This window comes from Mobula hypostoma, chromosome 24 (assembly GCF_963921235.1).
Source record: "Mobula hypostoma chromosome 24, sMobHyp1.1, whole genome shotgun sequence".
NCBI classification, from domain to species: Eukaryota; Metazoa; Chordata; class Chondrichthyes; order Myliobatiformes; family Myliobatidae; genus Mobula; species Mobula hypostoma.
The window spans coordinates 9,743,849-9,764,829 of NC_086120.1; the positions used below are offsets into that span (position 1 = coordinate 9,743,849).

The 20,981-nt window shown below is 38.5% G+C and overlaps 1 protein-coding gene across 2 annotated transcripts in view; it reads left to right on the top strand.

Moving 5' to 3' along the window:
• The first annotated feature begins 6,159 nt into the window (after positions 1–6,159).
• Positions 6,160–20,981, top strand: part of kdm4b (lysine (K)-specific demethylase 4B) — a 576,222-nt gene continuing 561,400 nt past the window's right edge. The window contains exon 1 of one of the 2 annotated variants that reach the window (XM_063032523.1): positions 6,160–6,274. The gene's annotated coding sequence lies outside the window, so the exon portion shown is untranslated. The remainder of the gene's footprint in view (positions 6,275–20,981) is intronic. The other variant, XM_063032524.1, reaches the window with a different exon arrangement.

A 20,981-nucleotide genomic window follows, 5' to 3' on the forward strand; every position in this document is an offset into this window, starting at 1 on the left:
CCATAAAATAAAGTTTTTTTTTGGCTTTTCACTTCTGGCTTTTAATTTCTGTGTGTGTAGCTGAATTATAAATTTTGCAACTGGCAAAAAAAAAACCTGTTCTGTACTTAAATTATGTTCCCTGTTTAGATGAAGATGATTCTAAAAACTAATTGATCATTTCAAAGTTTTGTTTATTTTAATAGTCCTTTTCGAGCTGTGATCTGTAATGTATCAATCTTTGACCATAAGATGTAGGGGAGAATTAGGCAATTTGGCCCATCGAATCTGCTCCACCATTTCATCATGGCTGATCCATTTATTATGCTACCCTTGGCAGAGAGCATTTTATATGTAACTTCTCATGGCAACTCTCAATTTCAGGAATATAGTCATTTCATTATCACTTGTGATAGATGTATTTCTCCCTGAAGCAGTTATTGGAACTTGCTGTGTGTAATTGTTGGAAGCCTGCCTCAGTTTAGCCAGTGTTTTGTGGAATACTGAGTAGACAATTTTTGCTTGTCTTTTGCCAATGGTATTTTATTCTACACCACATCCAAAAAGTTTAATTGTTCTACATTGAGTTATACATTGCCTTATCCACTAATGTGCAGATCTACAGTCATATGTGTGAGATGAGCCAGATATTACTAGGAGTATTGGTAAGTTTTGTGCATTTCTCCAAGGTCCCCCCTCATAGTTTCTGGTGGACCCTGTTTACCTCTGCATTTGATGGCAAGTTGTGAAGTCACAAGGCAGGGTCATGATGGGAAACACTAGGGATTACGAATGTTGGGTAGGTTTGTGATTAGGGCCAGGGTCTAGAGTGACTATAGAAGCTACAGTATAACTTACCAGTTGAAACTTGTATTCAAGGAGAGAGTGTCATTACAGCTTTGGTGTTATTGCCAGTAGTCTTGTCTGTTATCTGCAGGAAAATCAATGCCTCTACCTTGTAAATGGCAAGGAAGTATACTGCATTCTAAAAGCTCATGCTTGGAGAAACCAAATGTTACAATCAGTAGGCTCGTTGACTTGCCTCACACCCCCTTACCACCAATCACAATTGACTTTAGATAATTTATTTTTTTCCCTCATTTCTCTTCTATGAGAATCAATTGCAGTGTAATTGGGCAGAATTTATATTTATTTATTTTAATTTAGAGGAACAGGCCCTTCCAGCCTTTTGAACCACACCGCCCAAGAACCCACTGATTTAATCCTAGCCTAATTGTGGGACAAAAATACAATGACCAATTATCCTATTAACCAGTATGTCTTTGGAGTGTGGGAGGAAACTCATGCTCTCACAGGAAGGAACGTATAAACTTGCTTGTAGATGGCACCGGAATTGAACTCTGAACTCTGCCCCAAGCTGTAATAGTGTTGTGCTAACCGCAATGTTACTGTAGCACCCTGTTTTTCTCTTCCTGAAGGTACAAGATAGATAGATATACTTTATTGATCCCGAGGGAAATTGGGTTTCGTTACAGCCTCACCAACCAAGAATAGAGCATAAATATAGCAATACAAAAGCCACAAACAAACAACAATATGCAAACTGCCAGATGGAAGTAAGTCCAGGACCAGCCTATTGGCTCAGGGTGTCTGACCTTCCACGGGAGGAGCTACAAAGTTCGATGGCTACAGGCAGGAATGACCTTCCGTAAGCCCCCAACTCCTTTACGCTTACCGCTCTCAGTGCACTTCTGGTCAGCCTGAACGGTGTGGAAGCCATCCATGGAAAAGTTTTGATTGGGTATGTCAGGTTATACAAATTTGAATAGTATAATTCTACAGCCATTTGCAACATTCTAAATAATTTCAAAATGGTTAGTTTTCATAATTGAGCCATGGCAGTTGGTTGGTCAACATAAATTTGAATGATATGTGAGACGGTCTAGTACAGGGTTACCCAACCTGGAGTCCACAAGCCCCTTGCTTAATGGTATTGGTCCATGACATAAAAATTGTTGGGAACCCCCCCCCCCCCGGTCCAGTACTACATTGGGTGATTTTGTTTGTTGCCTTATTTCTGTTGTAAGAATTGGCTGGAGTTTGAACCTTGGCTACCATAGCCTGTCCATTGCTGTGTCTGGATTTCAGTTATAGTAGTCCTCTATTTGATTCCCACCGCACGCAGTCATCACTTAACAGTGCCATCACATTTCTAAATGGGCAATGACCCATGTATACTTTTTTTTGCTCTTTTACACTACTTGATTAAAAATTTTATATATTTATCTTGTATAATTTACATTTGTTTATTATATATTGCAATGTATTGTTGCTGCAAGACAAATTTCATGATATGCCAGTGACATTAAACCTGATTTTGATTTTGAGTTTCATATTGAGGGAGCTGGACATTGCTAATAGATAATGTCAGTACATATCAAAATTAAGTTAATATTCCACTCCTGCATGATGTGGCCAAAACCAAATGTAACCTACGGTGACATAGGATTCCAAACATCTGGAATCTGGAGCAACAAGCAATTTGCTGGAAGAACGCAATGGCTTGAGCAGCATCTTGAGAGGATTGGGAAGAACTTGATATCTTGGGACAAAATACTGCATCAGAACTGAGTGGGGGAAAAAGATGGCCAATATGAAGAGGAGACAGTGGTGATGATTGGGCGGGGGGGGGGAGCAGAGATTTGATAAATGGAGGGATGTGAGAAGACTCCCATCAACCATTGTTGAAGGGAATCCACATTTCCTGAAACAAGTACATTTAAAATGTCCTGTAATGGGAGGCCTGATTTTTGAGAGTAGATACTATGCGGGAAAAAAACTGAGAAGGGACAGCATTTTGTATTGCTTAAACTCTTCACTGTTCTTCAGTCAATTTCTTTGTCTAATAATGTGATAGTGTGAACAACTACATTCAGCTGCTTACACTGGATTTTATCTCTGCTGGTTGACAGGTGTAATGACAACATTGCACTCAACCTTCAGTAAGACCAAGGAATAGATTGTGGACTTCAAGAAGGGGAAATTGTGGGAACATAGAACAGTCATCAAGAGATTAGCAGTGGAAAAGGTGAACAGTTTTAAGTTCCTGTGTGTCCACATCTGAGGATCTATCCTGGCCCCAACATATTGATGCAATTACAATAAAGGAACAACAACAGTTACATTTCATTTGGAGTTTGAGGAGACTTGGTGTGTCACTAAATACGCTGATGAATTCCAACAGATGTACTGTGGAGAACATTCTAACTGATTGCATCACCATCTGTTATGGAGGGGCCCTGAACAGGATCAGAAAAGGTTGTAAACTGCCAGCTTCATCATGAGCACTAGCCTCCCCTGCATCCAGGGCACCTTCAAAAGCTGATCCCTCCAAAGTTAGCATCCATCATTAAGGACACCCGTTGTGTCCTCTTGTTGCTACCATCAAGGAGCTACTGGAGCCTGAGGGTACACTCAATGTTTCAGGAAACAGCTTCTAGCTTCTTCCCCCTGCCATTAGATTTCTGAAAGGACAACGAACTCAGGAATGCTCAATATGTTTTTACTCTGTTGCACTACTTATACAGTATACAAAATATTAAATTATATATTTCTTACTGTAATTTGTAGTTTTTAAATTGTGTATTGCACTGTACTGCTGCCAGAAAATAAATTTCACCACATGGTAATGCTATTAAACCTGATTCCAATTCTGACACTACTTCCAAGTCTTATTCTCAGGACATACTGACATTTTTTTATTTTAAGGGGCTAAATGATCCATGATGGTTCTATTGAAATGTTGATTGAGAACAGACTTTAAAATATATTCAATATTTTGAAAAGAAAACTAAAGTCTGCAGATGCTGGAAAGCCAAAGCAACACACAAAATGCTGGAGGAGCATAGTAAGTCAGGCAGCATCTATGGAAATGAAAAAACAGTTGACATATCACGCAGAGACCCTTAAGTGTCTTGCCTTGGTCCCTTCACATCTTGTTAACAAATGCTTTCAATTTCTTTTACATACTACTGATTTTTGGGTTTAGGTCACTTACATTTAGCAAATGGCTTTGGCTACCAGACTTTTATCTTTGAATATGTATTGTGGATTTTATTTGGAGCGCAGGTCTGAACAATGGGTTCCTAAAAGCTGTGAATTTCAGTCCAAACGACATTGGCGTCTGTGGTATGGATGCGAATGAGGAGGTGTGAAGTTTTATGTAGTTTCAAAAGAAAGCATTGTCTATACTTTGTAAAAATGGAATTGTCCTTCGTGTTTAGCACATAAAATATAGAGCCTCAGGTTGGACCAGCGGACCTGACCACCGAAAGCGTCTCCATATGATGCCTGCTGTACCTTGTTCAATGTCTATTTAGAAATCAAATGCCAGAGGGGAAGGAACTGTTATTGAGTGTCTGAGTGTGCCATCAGGCTCCTGATGGTAACAATGAGAGAAGGGCATGGCCTGGATGGCGGGGAACCCTTAATGACGGACACCGCCTTCCTGAGACACTGCTCCTTGAAGATGACTTTGATACTACGGCGGCTAGTACCCACACTGGAGCTGACCAATTTTACAAGTTTCCACAACTTTGATAATAAATGTAGCTTGAATTTTGAAATAATGAATAGGTTCAACAATAGTATTGGATATAGTTGAATACTAGTGTTTACATCTCATTAATTTTAGGAGTTGCAGTTCATCAAAATTAGGTCATGGATTTGATCGGTTATGGAAGAAATAATAAGTAGTTTATGGATCCAGAGCGGGAAATTATTTCGTAACAACATATAAAAACACACTTCGCAGTGTGTAAATTTAACTAATAAAGTATAGAATAATAATATATACAATAATAATTTACTAAAATGAAATAAATGGCATGATGCCGTGAATTATCCTAGTTCAACTATATACTATTCCAATGATTGTTTTAATTTAATTTCTACCACAACCTTTTCTAAGCCCTCAAGGCTGGTCTTCTGCTGATCTTCTCATTATTCTCTGTACTTTTGGGACGGCCACTTTTCAAGCATTTGCATAATTAAAAAAATATTCTCCCCCTCATCCACCAAACATCGGACTTAGGGAAATATAGTATGAAGATCCTAAAGAATGGCTTAGAAGTTCTTCAACTTCAAGTAGCAATTAGAGTACCTTATTCGGTAAATTGCTGCTGTCTGTAATATTGTCCATTACCTGACAGTATTCTCAGTAGTAAGCCCACTGCTTATTTCACACTGGAGGAAGGTTTGCGTTGTGGTCAATGCCATCGGAGAAATAAGGATAACACTGGCTAATTCAGCTTCTTAGTTTTAATACAGTTGGTAAATGGCTTTTTAAACATATACTTCGGACATTAAAATACAAGCAGATTGGCAGCAGATGACCTGCCGAGTTCCTCCGGTATTTTGTATGTTACTAAGCAAATTCTTTGTCGTTTTCCCCTTCTTTGAAGGCATAACATTAAACTGCATCAATTGTCATTTTAAATTTTAACCCCAGAATGCAATCATTATTTTGACGAATATTTGCATAATAAGTATATTAAAACGTTTACGTCGTTAGCCTGTTGACGTTTCATGAGTAATTCATTGTAGTTGCTATTTCTTCCCACACCATGTAGGTTAAGCTTTGAATTGACTTTGTTACAATTAATGGCAATGCTGACGTGTAATTTTATAATAGTTAATTATGAAGCATCATGTGTAATTCTCCTTCGAGCTTTCTTCCTCTGGCCCGAAAACCTGTCAAAGATTGAAGCAATGTGGGTTAGAATGGTGGGTGGAATGACAAATGTACCATCGCAATGATTCTTCCAATTGCAGCCAGCTGGGGGAGGAACTTTGCTCCTGGAATAAGGCAAAAGTATGGATTCCCGCATTCTTTATTAAATGCGAATATTGCAAAACATTTCCAATGAGAAAAAAAACAGATATATTTAAATATAGATTAATTGCACTGCAAAAAGCATAGTGGTGTGAACAAAGCGCCAAATATATGTACGGTACTACTTTTGCAGAGCGGACTAGTTTGACAGCCTCGGTACTGCTTCATTTCTCACGTATCTACACTTTGTAACCGAACGGCACCGGAAGCTCTTCCAGAGTGGGCGGGCGCTCTTAGATGGACGGTGTTTTCACCCAATCGCCTGGAAACATCTACCGATTGATGCTGTCAATAAATCTTGAACGGCCAATAGAGAGAGGCGGACGCTTGATGACAGCAGGCAGGGTTGCCTCGGAGTTTTCGCTTAATGTCTTTTAAGCTTGGGTGCTTATTCCTCTTCCCTTGCTCGAACGGCTGGTTGCAGGAGTTAGTGGTCAGTCGGTGAGTAATGGCTGGCTGTAACTACCCTTTCTCATGTGTGAGGTGCGCGGCCAGGACTGCAGTTTGTTTTGAGGCGAGAGGCAGGTAGAGATTAGGCCTAGAGAGGGAGCTTGTGAAGAGTGTGGGTCAGTCGGAGCCGGGCAGCTGCGTGTGCCACCAACTGTCAGTGGGAGGGGGGACAACTCCTCCACAGCTTTCAACTTGCTCAGTCACATTATTGCTATAATTATTTGCATTTCGGCTTCTCATAATTGTCATCTCCCATTTTATTGTTATCAACTCGGTGTCAGCCAGGAAGCGAAGAATAACAAAGAAAATATTGCTAAGATAGACCAAGTCCATTGGAAGGAGAAAATGCTACTCTTCATTTTGGCAATGATTTCTCAAGTCCAGTAATCCTAAACTTTTTCTTTTACTCATTGATGTAAGTGCTGTTTAAAAATAGTTTTGTCTTCCTTCTCATCACCATTGCAGCCAAATTTTGAAGCCGTTGTACAATTTTGATTTTCTTTAGTTGTGTATCTGATTTGATTGAATTATTTATAATTATAATTTTATCCCAGTGATCCGGGGTAACATTTTTAAAAAGAGGAGTGTAGGAATGTTTGGTGGCATAATGACATGAACTTGCGAAGATGCAGAATGAGGTTAACATTTGAAGCAAATGAGGATTAGAATTGAGGTAGAATTGTGAAATTGATAACATGAATGACATAAGCATTTGCTTGCCAGTTTGTAATGAGAGAGCAAAAAGACCTTCCCCCTTTCAATTGATTCAGTGTTATAATTGCATATCAAGTTGCATGCCATTTTTGTCAACTTTGTTTTATTTCTGAAGGAGTTGCATTCTATTCCTGAACTGGGATAAAAATGGATAGGTTACTTGAAGTGGAGTCTCACTCTTAAGGGGTTCAAATGAAATATAGGTTAGCTAATTAATGGATTGTCAGTTAATGTTTAATAGTGTATGTTGCAAATTGATCCATCAGAGTAAACAAAACATTTCAAGTATACTGTGAGTTTAAAATGGGTTGAATGTTAAATGGGAATGTAAGTAAAATGCTTCTGAAGTTTGTTTTCTTATTACTTTCATAATTGGTTATCCTAGAATCATTGACATCAGGGTTTCAGTACAGTATGCTAATGGCTATATGAAATGATCATTCTGTATTCACTTGAATTGGTTGGTAATACAGGCGTAATCTTCACAAGTTTAGGATCCAATCACTTTAAAGCCCTCTAATGCTTTGGTGCATTACCAGTACAGTTGAGAATAGTAGAGGTAATAAATTAAGAATATATTTCTAGAAGCACATTAGTACATTAAAATGCATTGACCGAACTGAATTTTTATTCCTGTAGAATATTAATCTGTTTTAGCCTGATAAGAATTTTTTTTTGCTGTTATGACTGGTGACAAAGCAACAGATATCATATACCATGAAATGGAGAATAAATTTCTATCTGGCACTGATTTGTTTCTAGTTCATTAAAGTGGGCAATGGGGTGCAGCAGTAACAGATAGAAGATAGGAAGGTTATTCTAGGTCACAATGGTGTGCGTTTTAATTGCAAGTCACCAACTGTATTTAGGAATAGTAGTTATTGTCCCTATCTGATGTGATGATTTTTAAGATCAGTGGTGGAGGCAGTTTGGTTGCACTAGATTTTTTTTCTGGCTGATATCTACTGCTCTCCTCAGCTCCAGCACTGTACTCTAGGGAAATGTTGGCACTTGTCATTGTAGTTATTAGATGATTAAGTTACTGTCTGGATAATTAATTTCCATTGATATTGGATTCCACATGAACTATGGTTGTTTATAGTAGGTTGCTCTTTGCTTTTGTCAATATAAGATTAGTGTTCTTTATTCCTTGCTGCTTGTCTAAAAGATGCAAAGTTTTTTTATATATTTAACTTACCAAGGCAATTTTTGCTAGCTCTTTGGCTTTGATTAAATATGGTGACTTAATTTCTTTGATGTAGGTTAAAGTGTTACCTAGTTAGGCTCAGACATTTGGATTTAAGTACTATCAGATTGGATTCTTGTCTCGGCTGTTTGCTGATGCTGGCTGAAATGACACTGGTAGGAGTGTGATAGTTGGAGAAATGGTTTTTAAAAAAATAATTTTTCTGATTTATTTATCTTTGGCCACATCTGAATATCCTGATCTGTGAATATTGAAGCTCAACTCAGTGCAATATCATCCAATGTCAAGAAGAGTAACTTGCATTTATACAACACCTTTACTGCTTGAAGACATAGAGAGCTGTTCTGACGTGGTCTTGGTAGATCAGCAGGTCAGTTTCCGTGCTCTAAGACTGTTGCAAGAACTATAATCTGAGCAGGTATTAGGAGAGCTTGTTCAAAAGTACAAACTTAAAGCTCTGAGCTTGAGTGATGAAAAAAAATCTTTAGTCGAGATTCATGAAGGCATTATGAAATATGCAAGCAGCCAAACTCAGAAGGGTTTAGTGCTATAGTAATACTTGTGAAGTAATTAACAGTTTCTACAGAAGTGTTGGTCTTGAAGTGTGGGTCTTCAGGCTCCTGTACCTCCTGTTTGATGCCTTCATGGATGAATCTGCACTCAGGAACTTAATGCCGTACATCCTTCTCACCAAAGGCCCTTCAATGAGGACTGGTGCTTGCTTGCCTGACTTCCCTTGATCTAACTCCCAGTTGTTGCAGTTCAGGGAGGGGATTGGGTGCAGAGAGAAGGGATGTGGAAATACACATCTCCCACCCAGCCAAAGATGCATGCAATGGCTGGCAAATCCATCCCATGGCCTCCAAATGCTTGTTCCTTTGTGTGAGGTGTCCCTAGGTCATGTGTTTACAACCAAAGAAGTTGTGTGAGATTGGTCTGGGTACCAAAAATAAGGAACATTTTTTTCTTTAATTTTGCAATCTTCTCAAATTCCACACTTCAATTTGTGCGAAGTCTTTAGGATCTTCCTAGTTTCGATCTTGATACAGTGAAATTTTAGGTGAAGTTTTAATTTTAAAACTTAATGACAATTTTTGTGAGATAATTTGTTTTGGGAAACACAACATTTTTGGGAGTGCTTTCCCTAAATGTTTTTTTGTGCTTTATCTTTAAAAAATTGTCAAGGGCTAGATACCTTGTTAACACAGTTTATTTTGGGCTTTTGTGTAATACGGTGCATAATTTTTTCCGGTATTTTAGATTATAAATGTTAGATGGGTACATTTGTTTTTGAGTAATTGAATTTAATGCAAAGCATAAATTAAAAATATTATTTTTATTTGACATAATTTCTTCCCATTCTGTATTGCTGTAATGCATTCTTGGAGAAATCCAGCATCTCTGTGAACTCACGATAATTAGTGACCTATTATTGCTTGGGGTGAAGAAGAAACGTTTGGACGTTGTTGAGAACCTCAAATCCATGCAGAGGAGCACACAGAGCTCCTGCATTGGAAGTGGAAAGAGTACACCATCCCACAAATTGCCCACCCTATCTGGCACCTCCTGCCCCCACATTGGTATCATTGGTCATCTCAGTCTTCAAAACTGAGTGGAAGCAAGTCATTCCTAATCTGAAGGGATTACTTAAAAGACTTCCTTAAATACGTAGTGGGATTATATTTGTTGCCTCTCAATCTTAAGAAACCATTTTTGAATGTATGAAAGTTTAGAAAATAGAGATCAGTGCATCTTCTAGCTACATAGCTGCTCTTTCAATGCCTTGGAAACAAGTTGGCTGTCCAAATGATTTATCTCCTTTGAATTCTGTTCATTTAACCATTTTTTTGTTCATTTCTTTGAGCTCCTATTCACTGTTGAATTAAAATAACAATACAATACATTGGAAATATTATGGGAAGGGAAACTGTTGAGTTCTGTTCTGGTTATCTGATGAACTTTTGACCTGAGGTATTAACTTTGTTACTCTTTCAACAGATGCAGCCTGACTTGCTGAGTGTTTCTAACATTTTCTGCTTTAATTTTAGATGTCCAGCATTTTTAGTTTTAATTTTTTTTGCTCCCGGAGATAGTGAATATGAAGTTTTCTTTGCCATGAATTTCTCTCATTTGTTTAATTTCTCTCATTTCTTCATTTCTTAATGTAATTTATGCTGCCTCAGACTGTAAGAGTCTCATGTTAATTTGTGCTAATTTTTTTTTGTTTTACACACCCAAATTTATGTCTCATTGGATTAGTCCATAATTTTCCTTACTAATTTTTCACTCTTTCTTGCATTCTGGAATGTTTCTATTCCTTGGGTTTACTGCTGTTTTTGGCAATGTTAAATGTTTTTTTAATATATTACTGTCTTTGGCTGGTTAACTATGCTGGATCACTATTTCTGTTGGGCTTTCATACCCACTCCCTGCATGTTTGAATGGTTACATGTGTGTGTTAATAATCTTGTACTAAAGGACTACCAAAATCTAAAATTTGCTGACTCTTGATGGGTATAAGTTGAAAGGAAAGCTAAATATTGGAGTGCCTGTAGGTTGTGCAGATTTTTTTAAGTGTGTCGTACCAGACATTCAGCCATTCTTGTCTGGCACATGGTGTCACGTTATGAAATTTCTTGTACTTTAACGAGGCCAAGTGGCTACCTTGACACTCAACCTGGCATGGATGGAGAGCGTGCTCGGGGGTGGCCCAACCTGGATTTGAACTCAGGAACCTTCGCTCCGGAGTCCAGCGCTGATCTCACTGCGCCACCAGCCAGACCGGGTTGTGCTGTGTCAATCCATGAGTGGAGGAACAGTGGAAGTTATTGAAGGACTTAGATTATCTGTAGACAAGCTGGAAAGCAATTAGAGTTTATTTACTTACAAACAGAAAAACAACATGGTATATTTAGTTAAAAAGAATGTGAAGGATGTAAGACCTATTTGTATGATTAAATTGTCTCTACAACTACAGCTGACATAAATTGGCAACCATTTTCAATGAAAGCAGTATGATTACTGGCACAGTGATCTTCCAGTGAATGCAAGATGTTTACAAGATGTAAATAGTATGTAAAATTGTTCACTTGTTGTGGGAGCTGCAAACTGTGATTATATCATAGAGAATTATTCCTTCATATTGATCAGGTATAGTGGTGTTAATATATTACACCCATGAAAGCCCACCTTACAGTAATTATTAAAGTTTTTTTTTAAAACTTTGTCATGTTTCTTAAAGAATCTGGTCACCATAATCATTTAATTTACACTTTCATGACTTGGCTTCTTGGTTTATTTGCTGCCTAATTGGTGGATTATACTGCATGGGTAAAGCATGATAGATTATAGGATTTTTCAATTTATGAAATATCCTAGATCAGTACAACACTGAATTACCAAGGAATAATTTGCACTTTGCATAAATTATGTGCTGAATCTGCAGCAAACAGCATTTTCTAGTTGAAAACAGTGTTGCTGTTGAAACTTGAGAAGCTTAGCCAGGGGCCACATGAAACGTTCTATAAAATGTGACTGATTTTTAATGCTGTAACTTATTCTAAAACTTTGCCTTGGAATTTAAGTACTTACTGCAGTAATGAAGACTATTGAAATATTTTTTGCATATGGCAACTAATTTTTTTTAGAGAGCACAATATGTAAGGAATTAGAAAATGGAGCAAAGATGCAATGCCTGTCCTATCTTGGAAAGATATGTCATTCTTTGTGTGTAAATTAATAAATTTGTTGTTTCATCATTGCTTGTTATCAAGTCGCCAGGGCATTGAAAACTTAATACTTTAAGTGAACTGATTTGAGTCTGTAAAATTTACCGTCAGTTAAACAATGTCTTGGTGATTTTCAATTAGTGTGCAAATGGAAAATCAGATTTGGTTAACTCCTCACTAACAAAGAACAGAAATTATTTGTTCTCAAGTAGTATCTGAACCCTTGTATATGGTTCTGTATTCTTGTTTAATCTTTGCTTAATGATAGTATTCCAAATACACTTTTGTGTTCATAGTAATACCATTGTAAGAGTGCAGTAGGGATTTCTGAATTGTCAAATATGATGACCTTCAGATAATTCCTAATCTTTCCCACTGTAGTAGTTCAAGTGGATGTTAAAGAAAATTGTATTCCAGAAGAGGTTTTCTGGGGGTGTGACCAATACTTAACAGTGGCACTCAGGCCACATTAATATGCTCATTTTTGTTACAGCTTGCTCTGTATAGAATGTTGCAAGGGTTGTATTTTTATCTTTGGTTGTTTGAGTATCTTATGTTGTTTTCATTAATATTTGGTAAGGTTGTGCATTTTGGTCTAAAGTAAATTGAAGTCAGATATGATACCAATTGTATGTTCAAAGTAATTACAATTTGAGACTTGACTGGATCATCATCATCTTCATTGCGCCACTGACCAGGGCTCCCCACAATCAAATGGGATGGTTGATGATCTAGCCATGATTTTTAAAATCCTTGTGGCATTTTAAAAGATGGACATAGGAAAGTGTAAATTTTGCATGGGCATGGATATTTATTGCTGGTTGGGAGTTTTATGACTGAATAAAAATCAAGTTGGATTATTTTGAGTGGAATTTGGGGTGGTATTTTTTTTAACTATTTACTCTCAAGTATTTGCTGTCTGAGCTTCTGCATGTTCATTAATAACTTGCTTAGGCAACCATAGAACTAAATCCCAACAAAAAGGATTTAGAAGTTCACTGGTCGAACTATACTTGATTGTGATGGAAGAGAATCAGGTTTATTATCATTAACATGTGACATTATATTTGTTGTTTTATGGCAGCAATACTTTACAAAGTCAAAATCTGTAAATTACAATATAGTGCATAAAAAGCATAATGAGATGGTGTTTATGGTTTCATGGATCATTCAGAAATCTGACGGCAGAGGGGGAAAAAACTTTCACTGAATCATTGAGTTGGGTTCTTCAGGTTCCTGTCTGACCTCCTTGATGGTAGTAACATGAGGAGGACATGAACCTGATGGTGAGGATCTTCAGTAATGGCTGCTGTCATCTTGAGGCACCAGCTCTTGAAGATGTTCTCAATGGTAGGGAGGATTGTACCCACGGTGGAGCTGGCTGAGTCTACAACCCTCTCAGCTGTCATGATCCTGTGCGTTGGAAGCACCATGCTAGCCGTGATGCAGTTAGTGAGAATGCTCTCCACTGTATGTCTCTAAAAATTTGCAAGAGACTTTGGTGATGTACCAAATTCCTCAAACTCCTAATGAAGCAGAGCTGCTGGCATGCCTTCCTCATGATTGCATCATTTGTTGGGGCCAGGGTAGATCCTCTGAGATGTTGACGTCCAAGATCTGCTGACCCCTTAATAAGGACTATTGTGTGTTTTCCTGACTTCCCCTTTCTGAAATCCACAAATAATTCCTCGGTCTTGCTGGCATTAAGTGCAAGTTTGTTATTGTGACACTACTCAACCTGCTGTGCTATCTCAAACCTGTAGGCCTCCTCCTTAAAATAACACCCATCAGAAATATTTATCTGGAGTCATGCATATGCAGGGCCCTTAACGTTATCGATGATGGATCCCATCCCTTCAATAATCTCTTTGACCCCCTACCATCAGGCAGGAGGTACAGAGCATTAGGACAAAAACTGTTGGGATGGGAAATAGCTTCTTCCTCCAGGCTATAAGATGACTGAACTCCCTACCATCACCCTGGTCTCATCACTTATGAAACTTCAGTTGCCTTGTACTGTTTACTTTTTAACTTTTGTCATAAATGTACCTTATTATTTGTTAATTCATGCAAGCACAAGGAAATCAGATGCTGGAAATTCAAGCAACACACACAAAATGCTGGTGAACGCAGCAGATCAGGCAGTATCTCTAGGAAGAGGTACAGTTGACGTTTCAGGCCAAGACACATGCCCTGAATGCTGGAGGTCCTTAATGGACGCTGTTTTTCTGGGACACCGCTCCTTGAAGATATCCTAGGTAGTACCCAAGATGGAGCCAACTAAACTTACAACCCTCTGCAGCTTTTGGTCCTGTTCAGTAGCCCCCATATCAAACAGTGGTGCAGCAGCCTGTCAGAATGCTTTCCATGGTACATCCATAGAAGTTTTTTTTTGAGTGTATTTGTTGACATACCAAATCTCGTCAAACTGCTAATGAAGTTGTCTTGCCTTCTTTATAACTGCATCAATATGTTGGGACCTGATTGTCTGGAGGAAATTGATTGTCTAAAGGTGATTTCTTTTGGGCTTCAGAGGAAGTAGTTTTTCTAATTTCATATTTGTGCCTTCTTTATGTAATTCAGAAATCAGCTATCGGAAGATGTATCCTTCTGCTTTGTTTAGTTTCCTCCGACTACATTCTGATGCGTTTTTGTCTTTGGTTTGATCATTGATATGGAATGGATATCTGTGTTTGGTGTAGATGTTATAAACTCTTGTCTCTTGGAGGATCTCCTCGTTTTGTTTTGTCTTCTGTTTTAATTGACTGGGACGAGACTAATCAACTGCATTTATGCTCTCCCTCTTTAATTCAAGAAATTGTTATACTGATATGGTTTTGAAATTTGACATTTTGTTCTTGAGGCTCGGCTTCTTTTCTAATCCTTGTATATTCTGTTTTAAATGCCACTGATGTTTCTTTTAATGCAATTTTATTTTTTATATAATTTACTAATTGTGTTCCAAAACAAAACCTAGAATCAATTTCTATGCAGCAAGATTAATAACAGAAACAAAGAATGGCCAGAGTACGTTTTAAGTTTGTTGGACCAAACGCTTAAAAATTGGATGATGTGTTGTTATCTAATTTGCATCCACGTGGATGGAATATAATGAATCTTTGTTTAAAGTCCCCTTTGTAAGAGAGAAGTACAGCTAGAGCAGATCTGTAGTACTGCAGTTGATTACATAGTTTGCAATGCCACTTTTTTGCATTTATATTTTTAGGATTAGAAGGGATTCATAAAATTAACAGATTATAATAGAGAACTGAAGTAGGGAATGTAATCACTCTGTGCCATTGGGAGGCCCTAGCTGATGTGGTGATTGGCAGAGATTAGCATGCACATGGCACTTCCTGTACTACTTGGTTCCAACGTATTGGTAAGCAGGTGGATCTTGCTGCTCACTTGGGCATTTTTCATAACTCTTGTTTCTGTACTTTTGCAGCTTTGATGTCAAACTCTTCAAGAGAGTGTTTCTAATAAATTCTGGAGCTTGCTGGTTAAACTACGAGGGGCGATTGATAAGTTTGTGGCCTAAGGTAGAAGGAGTCAATTTTAGAAAACCTAGCACATTTATTTTTCAACATAGCCCCTTCCTACATTTACACACTTAGTCCAGCGGTTGTGGAGCATACAGATCTTGGACCTCCAGAAAGTGCCCTCATTCGGGGTGATTGATAAGTTCGTGGCCCAAGGTAGAAGGAGATGAGTTATTAACTTCAAACTTTCTGCATAATCACTCAGAGTTGAACTGCATGTGCATGTAATGAGAACTGTATGATTCGTCTCCTTCTACCTTAGGCCATGAACTTATCAATCACCCCTGCTGTGGGCACTTTCTGGAGGTCCAAGATCCGTATGCTGCACGACCGCTGGACTAAGTGTGTAAATGTAGGCGGGGACTCTGTTGAAAAATAAATGCACTAGGTTTTCTAACATTGATGGCTTCTACCTTAGGCCATGAACTTATCAATCACCCCTCGTAAGTTAGCATTATATTTTCACTAGTAAGTAGAATTTCATGTATGTGGGACATTAGGTTGAATAAATAGCCCTCTTAGTCTTTTCAAATGCTTAAATTACATATTGCAGTGGAAATTATGGATACATTCTTCCACATCCTGGATGTTTTCTTGATTATTTTCTTTAAAAAGGTAGAGGTTGAAATATATGTAATGGTAATCTTTAATCTTGAATGAATGTGATATAACATATAGTTAGTTCTTAACTGCGCGTGTGTGTGATTAGTAGCCAGTAAATTGTATTACATTGGATTAAAGGAGATGGGGTTATGTTGCATTTCATTAGTACATTGCCTCTTTACTTGAGCAGCCAGTATTTAAATCAAATTACATTTGTGGCGATGTAAACAATTTTACTGCCATTTGTTAAAATAACAGAGAGGGGAAAAAAACTGCGCATTTATGTTTCCTTTTAGGGCAAACTGATCAGTGCAATGATGAAACCATGGATACTGAGTTATAATTGGAAAGATTAGGTTGTGTGGCCAAAGTTAGTTGTGTGATTATTGAGATGAAAGCATCATGTGTTGGATTGATTGACTCTATTGAGCATTAAAGGCAAAGCTGCCGAAGATCAGATTTAGGAATGTGGAAGAAACAATGTGAGATGTTCGTAGGCCTGGAGAAGGTTTTGGAGATACAGAAGAGTGAGGCTATTGAGTGATTTAAACAGGATAAATCAATAAAAATCAAGTATTGGAAATACCTAGCAGGTGTTAAATTGCTGCCAAGTTCTGAAAAGATATGTATCTGTTTTTAAAATTTGCGCTATTTTTGATTTTGGGTTGCATATATTGGGCTTCAATTCATAAAATATAGGTTAGGGTGGTCAAAATGTGTTGCTCCATCTTCTGCTATGTACAGACCAGCACACTGGTTTTGGTTTTGTTGATGCCTGGGCGATTTTAAGATTGAGCCACTTGTTTTGGATTTTGAATGGCAGTGCTGTTTATTTTTCCGCGGGAGACCAGACAGCAGTTAAAATCAATGAATTGGGTACTTATCTAAATAACTTTAATTTGTCATGACTTGTGCATTGTAAATTTTTAACTTTTTCTGTTCATTAGTCACTTATTTGCACATTTTTGAAGCTGACATCAAAGCTCTAATACTCTACAATGTACTTTGGGCAAATGAAGATTATTCAGCAAATTAAAATGTATTAATTGGTTGCATGCGAATTGCATTGTTAAAAACTCTTTTTAACAGGAGCAACAATTGGCATGGAGTCCTTTGAGCCTCTGCATTAAACCTGGGCCTCTGTACCTCCCTCTGCAATTGGATCCTCGACTTCCTAACCGGAAGACCACAGTCTGTGCGGATTGGTGATAATTTCTCTTCCTTGCTGATAATCAACACTGGCACACCTCAGGGGTATGTGCTTAGCCCACTGCTCTACTCTCTCTATACCCATGACTGTGTGGCTAGGCATAGCTCAAATACCATCTATAATTTTGCTGATGATACATCCATTGTTGATAGAATCTCAAATGGAGATGAGAGGGCATACAGGAGTGAAATATGCCAACTAATGGAGTGGTGTCACAGCAACAACCTTGTACTCAACGTCAGTAAAAAGAAAGAACTGATTGTGGACTTAGGGAAGGGTAAGATAAAGGAACACATACTAATCCTCGCAGAGGGATCAGAAGTGGGGAGAGTGAGCAGTTTCAAGTTTCTTCAGTGTCAAGATCTCTAAGGATCTAACCTGGTCCCAACATATTGATGCAGTTATAAAGAAGGCAAGACAGAGGCTATACTTCATTAGGAGTTTGAAGAGATTTGGTATGTCAACCAAAAACTTCTATAGATGTACAGTGGAGAGCATTCTGACAGGCTGCATCACTGTGGTTTGGGGGGGGGGGGGTGGTGGTGTTGCTGTTGCATAGGACCGAAAGAAGTTGCGGAGGGTTGTAAATTTAGTTGGCTCCAGCTTGGGTAATAGTCTATAAATTATCCAGGACATCTTCAAGGAAAGCTGTCTCAGAAAGGCAGCATCCATTATTAAGGATGTCTAGCACCCAGGGCATGCCCCTTTCTCACTGTTACCATCAGGTAGGAGGTACAGAAGCCCGCAGGCGATTCAGGAACAGCTTCTTCCCCTCTGCCATCCGATTCCTAAATGGACATTGAACCTGTGAACACTACCTCACTTTTTAAATAAACATTACTTCTGTTTTTTGCATCATTTTTAATTGATGCAATATTACATATGCTGTAATAGATTTACTTATTATTATGATTTTTTCCTTCTGCATTATGTATTGCATCAAGCTGCTGCTAAGTTAACAAATTTCATGATACATGCTGATGATAGTAAACCTGATTATTCTGTTATGTATATAAAGGCTGCTTTAAAATACAAGCAAATAAGTGACTATTGTGCTGCAGAAAAACAATTAAAATTCAACAGTCAGATCTATCAACTGAGTAAAAATTATGTATTTAAATGAAATACAGAGCAAATTACCAATATTACTACAGTACAGGTGTCCCCCGCTTTTCGAATGTTCGCTTTATGAAACCTCACTATTACGAAAGACCTACATTAGTTCCCTGTTTTCGCTAACAGAAGGTGTTTTCACTGTTACGAGAAAAAGCAGCGTGTGCCCCGAGCAGCCGCTCTCCCCCGTATTGGGAACTGCATTCTAGCCGGCATTGCTTAAACACGTGCCTGTGAGCAACCGTTAGCAAGATGAGTTCTAAGGTATCGGAAAAGCCTGAAAGAGCTCGTAAGGGTGTTACACTTTGAGTAAAACTAGACATAATTAAGCAAACAACAGGAATTCTGCAGATGCTGGAAATTCAAGCAACACACATCAAAGTTGCTGGTGAACGCAGCAGGCCAGGCAGCATCTCTAGGAAGAGGTACAGTCGACATTTCAGGCCGAGACCCTTCGTCAGGACTAACATAATTAAGCGTTTCGATCGTTGTGAACGAAGCAAGGACAATGTGAGTTTGGCTTGTGGAAGTTGACAAAGATGATGTTGAAGAGGTTTTGGCATCCCATGACCAGGAACTGATAGATGAAGAGCTGATGCAATTGGAAGAGGAAAGGATAACAATCGAAACCGAATATAGTAACGAACGGACCGAAAGTGAAGTTGTCCAGGAACTGAACGTGAAGCAACTGCGTGAAATTTTCACTGCAATGATTACAGAAAAGTACGACTTTAATTTTGAAAGGGTACGTTGGTTTAGGGCATATTTGCAGGATGGTTTGAGTGCTTACAATGAACTGTATGATAGAAAAATGCGCGAGGCTAGCAGTCAAGCAAGCCTTCAGCAGACGACGAACCTCGACCTTCGACATCGAGACAGGCAGTCATAGGAGAAGATGAGCTGCTGCCTTCATGGAAACAGACAACGATGAGATGACACCCCAGTGTCCCACCACCCCAACCCCTGGGACACGGACAGATACCGATTCGCAGAGAATGCAGCGGTAGCCGGGAGGCACCCAGCACATCTTTAAGAAAAAAGCCGAAATAAACAAGCTAATTAATTAGGTGCCGCCCAGCACGTAAATGTCAGCCCAGATCAGAGGCGACGCATATCGGTTGGCGGCCAGTAGGCTGGGGACCACTGCACCACTCCAACCTCCGACGACTCAGCCTAACACACCATCATCAGTGTGCTCTGCGCTGTCTTCCAGATTCCTGTAAGTGATACACTGTACATACATTATTTCTACTTCATATAGGCTGTGCATTTTTATGTGTTATTTGGTATGATTTGGCAGCTTCATAGCTTAAAGGTTACTGGAGAGAGTGTTTCTGCCGAGAGTGCTTGGGCCGTGTTTTTGCCAAGAGCGCTTGCGTGAGATTTTCGCTATGAAGAACAGTACAGGCAATGATTGTAGAGAAGTATTTCTACTTTATATAGGCTGTGTACTTATCATATCATGCTTATACTATATGTTACTGTTATTTTAGGTTTTATGTGTTATTTGGCATGATTTGGTAGGTTATTTTTGGGTCTGCGAACGCTCACAAATTTTTCCCATATAAATAAGTGGTAATTGCTTCTTCGCTTTACGACCTTCCAGATTATGAACCGTTTCATAGGAACGCTGTACCTTTGGATGGCGGGGGAGACCTGGTTGTAATGGTTACTGATGGAGGAATTCATTGACTGTATGCTGGCATAGTACTCAATTGGTAAACTATCTATTCTTGGCCTCTTAGTGCTTTTCTCAATAACCAACAATTTCTTTTTATCATTTCCTGACGTATTTGAACAACACATCATAGTGATGCAATTCATTGCTTTCTTTGAACCTGATAATGTTGTGTGTTTGTAGCCAAGGGAGCAGTTCAGTGTGACACAATTTAAAAAAAAAAGCCCTGTTTCATCGGCATTGTAGATATCATCTGCACAAAGTTTTTGAAGAAAGTCAGGAGTTTTATAGATTTCCATGTTTCTGCACTTACAGCATCAGCACTACCTTTCTTGCCATGTGCTTTCTTGAATTTAATGTGGTGTCTACATTTCCATTGAGATAACCAACCATCTGTTGCTTTAAAATCTTCGTGACCCAGCTTCTTGGCTCCTCTGATTTGTGGATTTTATTTTAACATTGGTCTACTGACATGCACACCTTGTCTAGTTACAAGGAAAACCATTGATTGAGGGCCACTTCAACATCTGAATCCTTAACTTCACGCTTTTGTCTTTGGAATGGTTCCTTTTGTCCCTCACACAATACCCATTCTTCTTGCAGTTTATGTTGCTGATGTATCTAGTGTGAAATCATAGCTATCTCTGCCAGCTGACAATGAATGGTGTTAGGTAGATAGCTTTTCATTTGATCCTATCAGGTAATTTTTTCTGGTTAGTATTGAATCTTTTCATGGCAAGGGTCCCAAAAATGTATAAAGTCAAAATAGGAAAAACAAAAATCACTGCTTTTTGAATATGCATCCCTTGGCCCAAATGGATAACATAATGCAAACACATGCAACTGTTCACTCTAAACACAGTGTAGTGTCTAGTGGCCACACAAGGGCATGTGCCTGATCAT